The following is a 13,471-nucleotide window of genomic DNA, read 5'->3' as shown; positions in this document are numbered from 1 at the left end:
CCCACAGAGCATCCACAGATATATGCTACCGCTGTGGCACTGTCTGACTGCAACTGGATCAGGTGACCCCTCAGACTGAACATCCAGCATTGCAGGGACAACCAAGTCTCCTGAACATTATTCATGAGATGAAATTCCTCCAGAGTCTTCTGCACCAATAAGGGGTCTAGGACTCCTCCCCAGCCTAATAGGCTGGCATCTGTTGTAATGATCATCCAACATATTGGAAGGCGGGACACTCATAACTCCAGAACTGGATTCCTGAGCCACCAGGTCAAGGACAACCTGGTCTTTGGTGACAGGTAAATCAGTTTCCAATTTGTCCCACAATAACAGAATGTTAAGTTGTAAGGATTTGGAGTGGAGCTGGGAAATGATATAATCTGTCAGTAAACTTGTGCAGAAGTAAGGTGAACCTGCGGTGCCAAGGACAGTCCAAAAAGGAAAGCCCACAAGGTGAAAGTACTGAGGGCCCACAGCAAAACGAGAAATGCTGGTGCACTGGAAAAATAGGGACATGTAGGTACACATTACTTGACCACACAAACAAGAAAGACTCCCTAGTGAAGAAAGGCTATGACAGATCTAGATGATTCCATGTGAAATTGCTGGGCCAGAACAAATATATTTAGTAACTTGAGATCCCTGATGGGCAACTGCTCCCTTTTGGTTTGGAAATAGTCAAAAGCTGAAGCAGAACCCCAAGAACCTATCCACCACTGGTATTTTGACTACAACCTCTTGATCTAGAGAACCTGCAAGAACTGCTACTCTATGCAGTGATAATGGTAGGTTGAAAGACCGGAACTGATTAAAAGGAAGAGAGCAGAATTTGAATTTGTAACACCCGGAAACTCCCTCGATACCCAGAAGTCAGACGTGGCTGTCCAGATGTCATGTAATGCAGAAGAGGGTTTATAGGTGGGTAGGACCTCAAATCCAAGGTTTGTGGCTAAACTGGGTGCCTGGCTTGGGTTTCAAAGCAGCAGTTTGAAACTCCTTGGGGACAATATCGTCTAGTAAAAAGGATTTTAAAGACTCAGCAATGTCGAGCTCAGTCAGTCAGCTGCTGCTACAGGGAGAGGGACACCAGACTGTGCATGAGCAGTTCTTGAACACTGTTGAGCATGCACTCTTGTTTTGCTGGGGGGAGAGCACTCAACATATGCCACACCCTAGCAACTATCCAGGATGGGGAATGCTAACAATATGGGAGTTTCTGTAGGCTTCAAGTGGCCTACAGGTATAGCAATTAAATTAATACTTTCAAAACTGAATCGTGTATATTTTACCTACTGGGGCCCCATTTGACAGCATAGTTTAAAAAAAATAAAAAAATTATATGACAGTAGCCTTTAAAGTCAGTTACATTCTGCTTAAAGTCACAAACATTTGACCAGATAAAAAACAAAAAAACAAAAAGGGGATTCTGTTGTTATAGCAATTGCTAAATGTCCTAGTCAGGCATACCCCCTCCCCTTTCTCACCACAAGTCTTTTTTTAGGATGCCTTCTATGAGGAAAGTGGGCTTTATGCATTTACACCATCACAGACCACTGGAGTGGGAAAGCAGGAAAGAGATTTCCAAGTACAGAAAAATAAAAATTATATTCATATACTATGGGCTTTGAGTCCAAGTATCAAATCGTACCATGTATGCTATATTGTTAAATGGCTGGTTGTCTAGGAAAAGCTCTAAGGACTCATTAACAAATAGCTACATAGGTTGGTTCATGGGGATCAGGTGGACCTGATACATCAACATTGCTTCAACATCATAGGATTCCAGGCTCTCTTCCCTCGGCTGATATCTACAAACCGTTTGATTCGCTTTCCTGGCAGTACCTGCAATATGTGGATACCTAGAACGTCGGGGCTTTGGGGAAATCAATCCTTCAGTGGAATTCAGCTCTCTTCTCCTACAGGGTTGCCCTCTATCACTAGACTCTTCATCCTGGCTCTAGAGCCCCTGGCCATTGCCCTTAGATGATCCCTGTATCTCAGAGAGCCCATATGCCGGCACTCACCATAAAGTCAGCCTCTTTGTGGATGATGCTCTCTTGACGCAAACTAATCCTTTGACCTCCCTACCCAATCTCCAAGCCCTTCTTTCACGTTTTTTCAGCTTTCTCCAGGCTCCACAGCAACCCTCACAAGACCTCTGCCTTAAATAATATTTCCTTGCCCCCCTCCACGGTGAACCAGCTACAAGCCTTCTTTCTGTATCATTGGAATTCCTCCTCCCTGGACTACCTTGGCATCAAGCTGACCCCTCACTATTCATCCCTCATTGCCAGGCAATTACTACGCCTTATGCAATCTTGGGGTCCCCCCCCCCCCCACTATCCTGGGTAGGCCGCATTCATGCCATTTTTCCCAATGCCCTCTATTTCTATACCCTCCCGATCCAGGTTTTTTTTTTTGTGCCTACTGCAGAACAGGATCTTAGCCTTCATCTGGGCTTATAAGTGCCCCCGATTGTCACGCTCCACCCTTTACAGACACAGATTGGAAGGAGGTCTTGGGGGTCCTAGCATACTTCTCTTAACTATGGCTTTTTTTTTTTTTTTTTAAATCCATCATACTTACCTAGGTGGATGCAGCATCGAACCGGTGCTGCATCTGTCCCCTGGTGTCTCTGCACTGAGAACCGAGCCAGCGAACTCTGCTGATGGCTCAGTTTTCTCAGCTCCCTGAGCAAAGAGCTGCTGCCTGTCAGCAGCTCTCCCCTCTGCTCCTCCATGCTCATTGGAGTGCTGAGTTGTGGAGGGGCAGGGAGCGCCCATCTCAGTCTCAGAGGCTGAGACAGGCATCAGTCCAGGCACTTGGCGGATCCAGACTTTGTTGTGTTGACCCGGTGCCTGGACTGATTCCAGTGACGTCAGAGAGCGGACTTCAGACCACTCTGCTGAAAACGGATCACAGGAGAAGCCAGCCTGAGCTTGTTTGGCTGGGACTTCGCCTTTAAGTATTACCAGGCTGCCCAAATCTCCCAACTAACTTTATTCCATGCAACCTCAGACATGTTGTGGGTGCTCCTCGAACTGCGCCAAGATTCCCCTTACAGCCTTGCTGTGGCTTTCTCAAACTTCGCCCCCCCCCCCCCCCTCTTCCTTAGCCCCCTTATGTTCCACAGCTTAAATCTTTGGGACTCTGTCCGTTGCTGGAGCAATTTGATGTCCTCTTTTCTTTTGCTTCCTCCCATGGATTTACGGAGGTTTGACATTTTCTTTAATTCCATACTCTTCCCTCCTGGTCTTTTCAGAACACCCTTGAGGTTACCATTTACGATGGTATTGGGCTCCGGCTGGAATAGCAAGCTCAAACCCATCTTCTAGCGACCGGTGCTTCAGAGGGTGTGGCCGATGAGGGGATGTGGTACACATCTAGTGGCCCTGTCCCCACACCACTGGGTTCTGGTCCCCGGTGTTTTGTCTTCTACATTACTTATTCCATATACCCATACATAGGAAGCCAAAACCACCTTGTTGCATTGCCCAATTCAGGGATTGTTCTCTTATCAGCCAAAACTGGCTTCTTATCCATTTATAGCTGCTAAACAGGTAATAGCCAGTGCATGGAAGAAACCCTCTGTTCCGTTTGCTATGGTGAAGAGCACTTTACCCTTACTTTTTAATATCTTTATAAATGATATTGGGTCTGGGATCAAAAGTAACATTTCCATGTTTACAGATGACACCAAGCTATGCAGTGGAATAACGTCCTTACAGGATGTCTCCAATTTACAAGCCAACCTCAGTGCTCTGTCTAATTGGGCGACTATGTGGCAGATGAGGTTTAATGTTGAGAAATGTAAAGTTATGCACTTGGGGGCTAAGAATATGCATGTATCATACATACTAGGGGGGAGTACAACTGGGGGAATACATAGTGGAGAAGGATCTGGGGGTTTTGGTAGATCATAAGCTCAATAATAGCATGCAATGCCAAGCTGCGGTTTCCAAAGCGAGCAAAGTCCTTTCCTGTATTAAGAGAAGTATGTACTCCAGAGAGAGAGAGAGAGAGAGAGATATCATTTTGCCCCTGTTCAAATCATTAGTAAGACCTCATCTGGAATATGCAGTTCAGTTTTGGGCACCAGTTCTCAAAAAGGATATCGGTGAACTGGAGAAAGTGCAGAGAAGGGCAACCAAACTGATAAGCGGCATGGAGGAACTCCGCTATGAGGAAAGATTAGAGGAACTGAATTTATTCACTCTTGATAAGAGGAGATTAACCTCCTCCCACCCGAATGACGGCCTTAGAGCGGGCGGGTTCCTTCGCCTGGCCGTCCCTGGACGGCCTGGTGTTTACTTCTGCAATGCGCACCGCCGGGGGCGCGCATCGCGGAAGTATTGTATTCGCCGTGTCTCCCGGAGACAGGCAAATACAGATCGGCGTGAACGGCCAATCAAAGCGGCCGTTCACAGCGCGATCGCAGCTGCCAATGGGAGATGATCTCATATGTAAACATATGAGATCATCTCCCATTGCAGTGTCTCTCCCTCCTCACACAGAGACAGCGTGTGAGGAGGGAGAGCGATCTGTGTGTCAGTGCCAGTGTCAGCCCCAGTGCCAGTGTCAGCCCCAGTGCCATCTGCCACCTGCCAGTGCCTGCCGCCAGCCCCAGTGCCACGCGCCAGTGCCACCTGCCAGCGCCACCCGTCAGCCCCAGTGCCATCTGCCAGTACCACCTGCCAGCGCCATCCGTCAGCCCCAGTGCCACCTGCCAGCGCCGCCAGTGCCACCTGCCACCAGTGCCGCTTGCTAGTTCCACCTGCCAGCACCAGTGCCGTCAGCCCCAGTGCCGCCAGTGCCAGCGCCACCTGCCAGCGCCAGTGCCACCTGCCAGCCCCATTTGCCAGAGCAAATAGCCAGCACCATCTGCCAGTGCCAGCGCCATCTGCCGTCAGCGCCACTTTGTGGGCATTTCCATTGTCCTGGTGCTCCAGGGCCTTCAAAACTGTAATAGGTGGTTGAGAAATAAGATGTGTAATTTATGCTCCTAGAACGCCTGATGGTGCCATTTCAATATTGGGCCTCTGTATGTGGTCAGGCTGTGTAAAAGTCTCACACATTTGGTATCGTTATACTCAGGAGGAGTAGTAGAACGTATTTTGGGGTGTCATTTTTGCTTTGTACATGCTATGTGTTGGAAATATCTTATAAATGGACAACTTTGCGTAAAAAAAAAAAATGCGTTTTCATTTTTTTTTTCCACATTTTCCCAAAACTTCTGGAAAAAAAAATGAACCATTCAAACGACTCAATATGCCTCATAGATTATACGTTGGGGTGTTAGCTTTCCAAAATGGGGTCACTTTGTGGGCATTTCCATTGTTCTGGTGCTCCAGGGCCTTCAAAAATGTAATAGGTGGGGGGCGCATGCGCAGCGCGATGGAGAGCGGACGTCCATAGAGAGAGCTCCAGAGGCACGGAGACTTCTCGCCTTCCCGCAGGGCTAATATCCCACCAAACCTAACCGAAATTGCCAGACACCCCTGCGGGAACTCCGGGTGTATGCCGTCCCGCAAAAAACTGAAAAACAACAAGCCGCAAGGGTCGCTTTCAACTTACCTCCTCCGCACAACTCCCAGAACAAGCATGGCTAAAGATGGCGCCCAGGCGCGGCGATCCGCTTTATCTCCGGAGGTCTGCCCTGGAATCTCCTCTCCTGTCCAGGATGATGGCAAGTGCCCCGCACATCTCACTAAAGCAGATTTGGAAGATAGCCTGACATCCATGTACGAAAAGTTAGCTGGGACTTTCCAATCAGAGCTGCACAAAGCTACGAACACTTTATCATTGGAAATTACGAACCTAGGCAACCGAACGGATATCCTAGAGACCAAACACGATGAGTTGGCACTAGCGCATGCGGATCTTCGTAAAGAATACGAATCCCTTGCCGACAACTTTCACATGGTTCAATCACAGGTCGAGGACCTCGACAATCGTAACCGCAGAAATAACCTTCGTTTGCGTGGCATTCCCGAAACTGTCACCGACCTCACTGCGGTGGCCATTAAAATATTTCCATCTCTTCTCCCCACTACCCCTTCTTCAGCGTTCACATGCGACAGGATACACAGGGCTCTCCGCCCCAAGCCTCCCGCAGACAAACCGCCTTAAGACATCATTCTGTGTCTCAAAGACTATTTAACTAAGGAAGAAATCCTGCGCTCGGCAAGAAATTCCACCAATATTGAATTGGAGGGAAACAAAATTCAAATCTATCCAGATATCTCCCAAGCTACATTAGACTGTAGACGTAAGATGAAAGAAGTCACCTCTGTGCTACAAGCTGCTAGGATCCGCTACAGATGGGGATTCCCGTTTAAACTTACGATACCTCATAATGGTTCAACATATACAGCATACAACGCAACAGAAGGAAAGGAGATACTGATTAAGCTGGGCCTCATGGAACCGAATACTCCAAACCGCCGCCCTTTTACACCGGCACCCAGTCCTATTTGGAACACACCTTCTTCACGCCGTGGTCAAGGTAGTTGGCGCCAATCCCTCCGTGACAAGCCAGCCTGATTCATCATTTCCCTCACGTTTTTGGTCATCACGATCTCAAACTTTAATCCAACAGCTATTTTTTACCCACTAGCCGTTGGCCACTTGGCCTATTTGTTCACCACTTAACATTTCAATCCGTCCTCTATGACCAGTCTCTAGGTCTATGGCTGAACATTGGATTTTCCCCCCCCTACCCCCCCCCCCCCCCTGCCCTGTGTGTCTACTTTTTTCTCCACCCTTTTCGCCTTTTATATCCAACAAAATGGGGACGGCCTTCCTACACCTATGCACTTTTAAGTTTGTTACTGTAGTCCTGTTGGGCGGCTGGTCTCCCCTCGTCCGCTGTTATGCTCCCCTATCAGCCACTGGTATCCTCCTTTTTCTGGATCCACTGGCTGATATTGGACGTATTGTCCATGGTTATTTTGTATTTTTTGGTCATTACGATTTTTTTTTCTTATGACCCCATTGCCTTCAGATTAATGAGAAAGAGATCTGGCCTTTTTTCCGGCCTCTCATTGATCCACTTTTTTTCTCTGGGTCTTCTCTTTTCAGATTTTTTCAATGATGCTAGAAAATTTAGTTACATCATTTTGTTCTTTTTACACTCGTTTAAATATTCAGTGTGTTATAGTCGATCAGACGGTTACTCGTAAAATACTAACACATGGATTTGGTCATTATTTCTGTTACTATGTATGCATTCTGCTTATGGTCTCTCCACGATACGTAATCCCCCTCTATCCTGTCTATGCTATCCTAATCAAAGTGTTGATATTTTACCAATGGCTTTAAAAATTTTATCACATAATGTTCAAGACTTTAACCTACCACAAAAACGCAAAAAAGCCTTTTATCAATATAAAAGCCTGGGAGCTGATATCCTCCTGCTCCAAGAGACCCATTTTTCAACCGATAAACACCCACAATACTTTGATAAATCATTTAAACAATTTTTTGTATCCTCTTATTCTTCCAAGTCTCGTGGAGTGGCCATATTCATTAGAAACTCTCTATTTTTTGACCCCGAACATATTTATAGAGACCCTGATAGCAGATTTATAATTCTACAAGGCAAACTGCAAGGCCGTACCACAACAATTGCCTCTGTCTACGCCCCAAATGTCGCACAAGCAACTTTTCTTCAACAATTTTTTACCATTCTGGATAGGTACATATCTCCCCATATGATAGTAGGTGGCGACTTTAATCTAACAGCACACCCCACCCTTGACAGAAGCAGTGTTACCCCTTCCTCCAAGGCCTTCCCTAAATCACTCTCACACAGTTTATACACACATCAACTTTTAGACGCATGGCGAGCACACAATATCGGCTGTAAATCATACACTTTCTATTCTCATCCACATGATAGCTCAGCCCGCATAGACTACATCTTCTGTACTCCTTTAGTTCTTGCAAATTCCACCAATGCTGACATACATGTCTGCCCATGGTCAGACCATCAAATTGTGGCTTTCAGCATCTCTAGATTAGGTCTTAAGCCCACCACTTACACCTGGAGACTGAATGACTCCCTGCTAACTGACCCGTCAACCATGGAGAATCTTACAACACATCTCCATAACTACTTTAATGAGAATCAGCTACCAGACACCCAACCTGGTTCTCTTTGGACTGCCCACAAAGCAGTGATGCGTGGTCATCTCATCAACAGCCTCCAAGAAGAATAAGGCTAGGTTGTTGGAACTCAAATCACTTACTAAAACACTTGATAAACTTTACAATTGTTACAACCAATCACCCACCCCTGACTTATTACAGCAAATAAATAGCAAAAAACAAACCTTAGACCTTTTATTATCTGACAAAACAGAAAAATCCCTACGTTGGGCTAAAGCTAAGTTCCTCCTTTACAGTAACACTGCTTCTACAATGTTCGCTTGCAAACTCAATCAAACGGTTAAACCGACTCACAATTACAAACTCCGTAACTCCACAGGCTCCTTGGTTACACACCCTGAAGATATACTTAGAATCTTTGTAGATTATTATGAAAAACTTTATGCTGCTCCCTCTCCTACTAAGGATCCTTCCTCCCAATCTTGGTTCTCCAACCTCTCACTGCCATCTTTGTCACCTCAACAAATAGAGTCATTGAATGCCCCATGCACAGAGCTAGAGATCTTGACGCTTATCAAATCACTTAAAACTTCTACTGCGCCAGGCCCCGATGGATACTCAGCCTCTTACTACAAAAAATTTGCACACATCCTATCACCCAAACTGACCTCTCTATATAACCATGTATTAAAGGGTAAGGACTTCCCTACAGAAAATGTTATTAGCCAACATGTCCCTTATCCCCAAACCCCACAAAGACCATACTCTCCCCCAAAATTTTCGCCCAATATCAGTGATTAACAACGATTTGAAGATTTTCGGTAAGTTGTTAGCCAACAGGTTGGCTGCTGTTATATCTTCTCTCATCTCACCTGACCAAACCGGATTTACTCCAGGCAGACAAATTACCGACAATATTCGCTTGGTCACCAACATAATCCAGGAAACCAAACACTCCTGCTTAGTCTTGACGTTCACAAGGCATTTGACAGCGTCAGCTGGTCCTACTTAGACCACCTATTACCCAAATTCGGTATCTCTGGCGAATTCTTACACGGCTTCCACGCCTTATATAGGGAACCCCAAACTAGAATCAAATTACCAGGTAATAACTCCCAATTTTTCCCACTGCAGAGAGGCACAAGGCAGGGATGCCCTTTATCCCCCCTCCTCTTTGCCCTAGCAATAGAGCCCCTAGCCCGTGCCATTAAAGATAACACTAACATTCAAGGTTATCACAAAGGCCCAGATGAATTCAAAATAAGCCTATATGCTGACGATGTACTTTTTATAACTAACCCCTTAATTGCGCTCCCCAACTTGATTACTCTGTTAGATTCTTTCTTCACTATCTCAGGGTTAGGAGTTAATTTAGCCAAATGCTCAGCTATGCCCATTAACATCCCTAACGACTTAGCCTTATCATTACAACGCCTCTTCCCCTTTGCTTGGTGCACCCAAACGTTTCGCTACCTAGGCATACAACTTACCCCTGATTTTAAAACTTTGTTCCAAGCAAATTATCACCCGGTAGTTGCAAATATTAGATCGCTTCTACTTACTTGGGATAAGTATCATATCTCATTTCTTGGCAGGGTCACAGCCATTAAGATGGCTATATTGCCAAAATTACTCTTTTTTTAGATCCCTACCTATTTATATCACAAAAATCTACATAGACTCTATTCAAAGAGACATCAAATTTATTTGGCACCATAAAAAGCCCAGATTCCACAAATCCTTGCTATACAGACCTCTTCATGTGGGAGGCCTGGGACTTCCAAATTTATGGCTTTACTATTTATCCGCCAGACTAGCCCAATCGGCTCAATGGCATAGCCCTCCAGCCGATATCCCTTGGCTTAAATTTGAAAGCAACTCCATCTTCCCCTTCCTACCCTCAGGATTACTATGGTCTAATTCAATCAAACCCAGTTGTTTCACCTCTCGCAATACAATCATCTATCAATCCATATATTTATGGTCACTCTATAGAAAGAAATTCCATCTAGCCTCCTCTATCTCGCCCTTACTGTCATATCTAGGAGACCCTGAGTTTCCCCAAGCGTTCCATGACTCCTCAGTTTTTTTTTTTGGCGAAAGGCTAACCTAAACACACTCCAGTGCTTTATAACAGGATCTCACTTTAAGTCTTTTCCTCAAATACAAATGCAATACAAACTTCCTTCCTCACAACTACATAATTACACTTTAATTAAACAATTTTTTCAGTCTAGAGGCCCCTTAGACTCACGCCTACAAAGTACCTGCTTTGAACATATTTGCTCTCATTCCCCTAGAGATAGAGGTATAATTTCTATCTTATACCGCTCACTTATGGAGACCACAATAGATGATAAAACCAAACCAATGCTCAAATGGGAAACAGATATGGGCTTATTTAGTCCATCTGATTGGCAGAAAATGCTGTCCAATATGTTCAAAAGTACAAGATCTTACTCGATACGTGAGACCGCTGTCAAATTACATATGAGATGGTACATGACCCCTGCAAAAATCCATTCGATTTACCCTGCAGTTTCCCCACTTTGCTTCCGTGGATGCAACGAAACAAGCACACTATCACATATCTTTTGGAGCTGTAGCCGCCTTTCCCCAATATGGCAGAAAGCCTCGGCCGTGGTCTCCTCCATAGTAGGCCGTCCTATTACCTTTACGATGCAAACCTGCCTATGTTTTTCTTCCATCCCTAATATACCAAAACACTGTAGAAAGATTATTTACACACTCTTTATAGCGATCCATTGGGTTATTGCTTTTAACTGGCGTTCTCCATCTCTTCCTTGGGCACAAGTCTTGACAAGAATGGAAACTATTAAGTTATCTGAACGCATCCACCATATTTTATTCGACACTATGCAGTTATTTGATGATAAATGGAAACTTTGGAACACATCACTACTATAAATGCCTTGTACGTTTTCCAAACTTCCACCCCTCAGTTTTTGTCTTGCTTTTTACCCTTTCAGACCAATTTCTGTACCTACTAACCTTTTATATCCCATCCTGTATATGTAAACTTTATCTCACTCTGTATGCCAAATCCGTTCTGACGCTACTGTTGTACTCATTTTTACATTCATTGAATAAAAACTCTTTGTAAACAAAAATGTAATAGGTGGTTGAGAAATTAAATGTGTAATTTATGCTCCTAGAACGCCTGATGGTGCTATTTCAATATTGGGCCTCTGTATGTGGCCAGGCTGTGTAAAAGTCTCACACATTTGGTATCGTAATACTTAGAAGGAGTAGCAGAACGTATTTTGAGGTGTCATTTGTGGTATACACATGCCATGTGAGAGAAATAACCTATTACATTGAAAATTTTGTGAGAAAAAAAAAAAATTCTTCATTTTGCAAAGAATTGTGGGAAAAAGATGACAACATCAAAAACCTCACCATGCATCTTAGTAAATACCTTGGAATGTCTACTTTCAAAAAAAGGGGTCATTTGGGGGGTATTTGTACTTTCCTGACTTGTTCGGGTCGCAAGAAATGATAGGCCACCAGTACATCAGGTGTGATCAATTTTGTGCGATTCGCACCACAGCTTGTAGACTCTCTAACTTTCACAAAGACCAAATAATATCCACTAATTTGGGTTATTTTTACCAAAGATATGTAGCAGTATAAATTGTGGCCAAAATTTATGAAAAAAAAATTATAATTTGCAAAATTTTATCACAGAAACAAAGAAATATGCGTTTTTTTTCTAAATTTTCTGTCTTTCATTTATAGCGCAAAAAATAAAACCCCCAGGAGGTGATCAAATACCACCAAAAGAAAGCTCTATTTGTGGGAAAAAAAGGACACAAAATTCATTTGGGTACAGTGTTGCATGACTGAGTAATTGTCATTTAAAGTGTAAGCATCAAAAGCTGAAAATTGGTCTGGTCAGGAAGGGTGTTTAAGTGCCCAGTAAGCAAGTGGTTAAGGGGGGATATGATCAACATGTACAAATATATAAGGGGTCCATATAGGAAACTTGGTGTCGAGTTATTCACTTTACAGTCAACAAAGAGGACAAGGGGGCACTCTTTACGTCTAGAGGAAAAGAGATTTCATCTCCAAATACAGAAAGGTTTCTTCACAGTAAGCTGTGAAAATGTGGAATAGACTCCCTGCAGAGGTGGTTCTGGCCAGCTCAGTGGATTGCTTTAAGAAAGGCCTGGATTATTTCCCAAGTGTAATTAATATAACTGGGTACTAACATTTATAGGTAAAGTTGATCTGGGGAAAATCTGATTGCCTCTCGGGGGATCGGGAAGGAATTTTTTCCCCTGCTTTAGCAAATTGGATCATGCTCTGCTGGGGTTTTTTGCCTTCCTCTGGATCAACTGTGGGTATAGAATTTTTTTTTTGTGGTTGAACTGGATGGACTTGTGTCTTTTTTCAACCTGACCAACTATGCAACTTTAACAGACCTCATTATTAATGAGAAAATGTCAAGTATTCTCAATGACTCTCACTCCAAATTTCTCAAAGTATGGTCACCTTGGTGGTCCTATGCTCTTCCCACCTTACACCTGAGCAGGCTGGGTCTATCCTAATTATTAACTTGCTACCTTAACCTCTCCCCCCCCCATCCCTGTATTCCCTTTCATGATCAATCTGCACTGTCTTTCCCCTTTTCTTCTCTTCTTCACTGCAGAAACCAGGCTCATGGCCACCCTTGGTCTTTTCTGTTCTAGGGTGGCCCCAAGTCCCTGGATTTGGGACCTATTCTTGGTTGGCAGGCAGCAACTGTTGCCAGACTCCAAAAGGTTCCTCTCTTGTGTACCTCCCTATAGACAGGTCACCCTGACCTGTGTAGGGGATGTCCAATAGATCAGTTCATGCATCACTCTCTGCTGTAAACCAGTGCACCTGCAACCTGAGCCCCTGTTAGATGGCCCTTAGTGACCTTTGGTTTATCCCAGTAGGCAGTTATATATAAAAAGTTATTTCGACCGGACTTCTCCAGCCCACACCTTTCTGTTAAAGTGGTCGTTAATCCAATTTCAAATGGAAACCTAATCCATTCTGTCTCCCAATACAGTGCCCCCGTCTGTTTTATTAAAAAAAAAAAAAAAAAAAAAAAAAAATCCTCCTTTATCGCATTTCAGGATGGCTCCCTGCGCTCATGTAACTGGCCATGTCTCCTCTGTCCATCTGACAGAAGCAGCAGGCGGGGCCAAGGTTTCCCTGCTGACGTCAGCGGGACACGGGGTGGAGAGGAGACAGCTGGTCACGGGACCACCAGGAGCTGCCATGAGATGCGGTAAAGGAGGATTTTTTTTTAATAAAGCACTGTATTAGGAGACAGAATGTCTATATAAAAATATACTGGTTATTCATG

General features: G+C 44.4%; 1 protein-coding gene and 1 long non-coding RNA gene across 4 annotated transcripts in view; both read right to left on the bottom strand.

Moving 5' to 3' along the window:
• The window catches only part of LOC143930456 (uncharacterized), a 195,943-nt gene that overhangs the window by 78,248 nt on the left and 104,224 nt on the right, over positions 1-13,471 (bottom strand). The window lies entirely within an intron of this gene.
• The window catches only part of RPS6KB2 (ribosomal protein S6 kinase B2), a 101,224-nt gene that overhangs the window by 78,248 nt on the left and 9,505 nt on the right, over positions 1-13,471 (bottom strand). The gene's annotated exons all lie outside the window — the stretch shown is intronic.

Source organism: Lithobates pipiens, unplaced genomic scaffold (assembly GCF_037356315.1).
Source record: "Lithobates pipiens isolate NorthernLeopardFrog02 unplaced genomic scaffold, aLitPip1_a1.2 Scaffold_25, whole genome shotgun sequence".
NCBI classification, from domain to species: domain Eukaryota; kingdom Metazoa; phylum Chordata; class Amphibia; order Anura; family Ranidae; genus Lithobates; species Lithobates pipiens.
The sequence above is the reverse complement of the archived record's forward strand: the minus strand, read 5'-3'. Positions and strand labels throughout refer to the sequence as shown.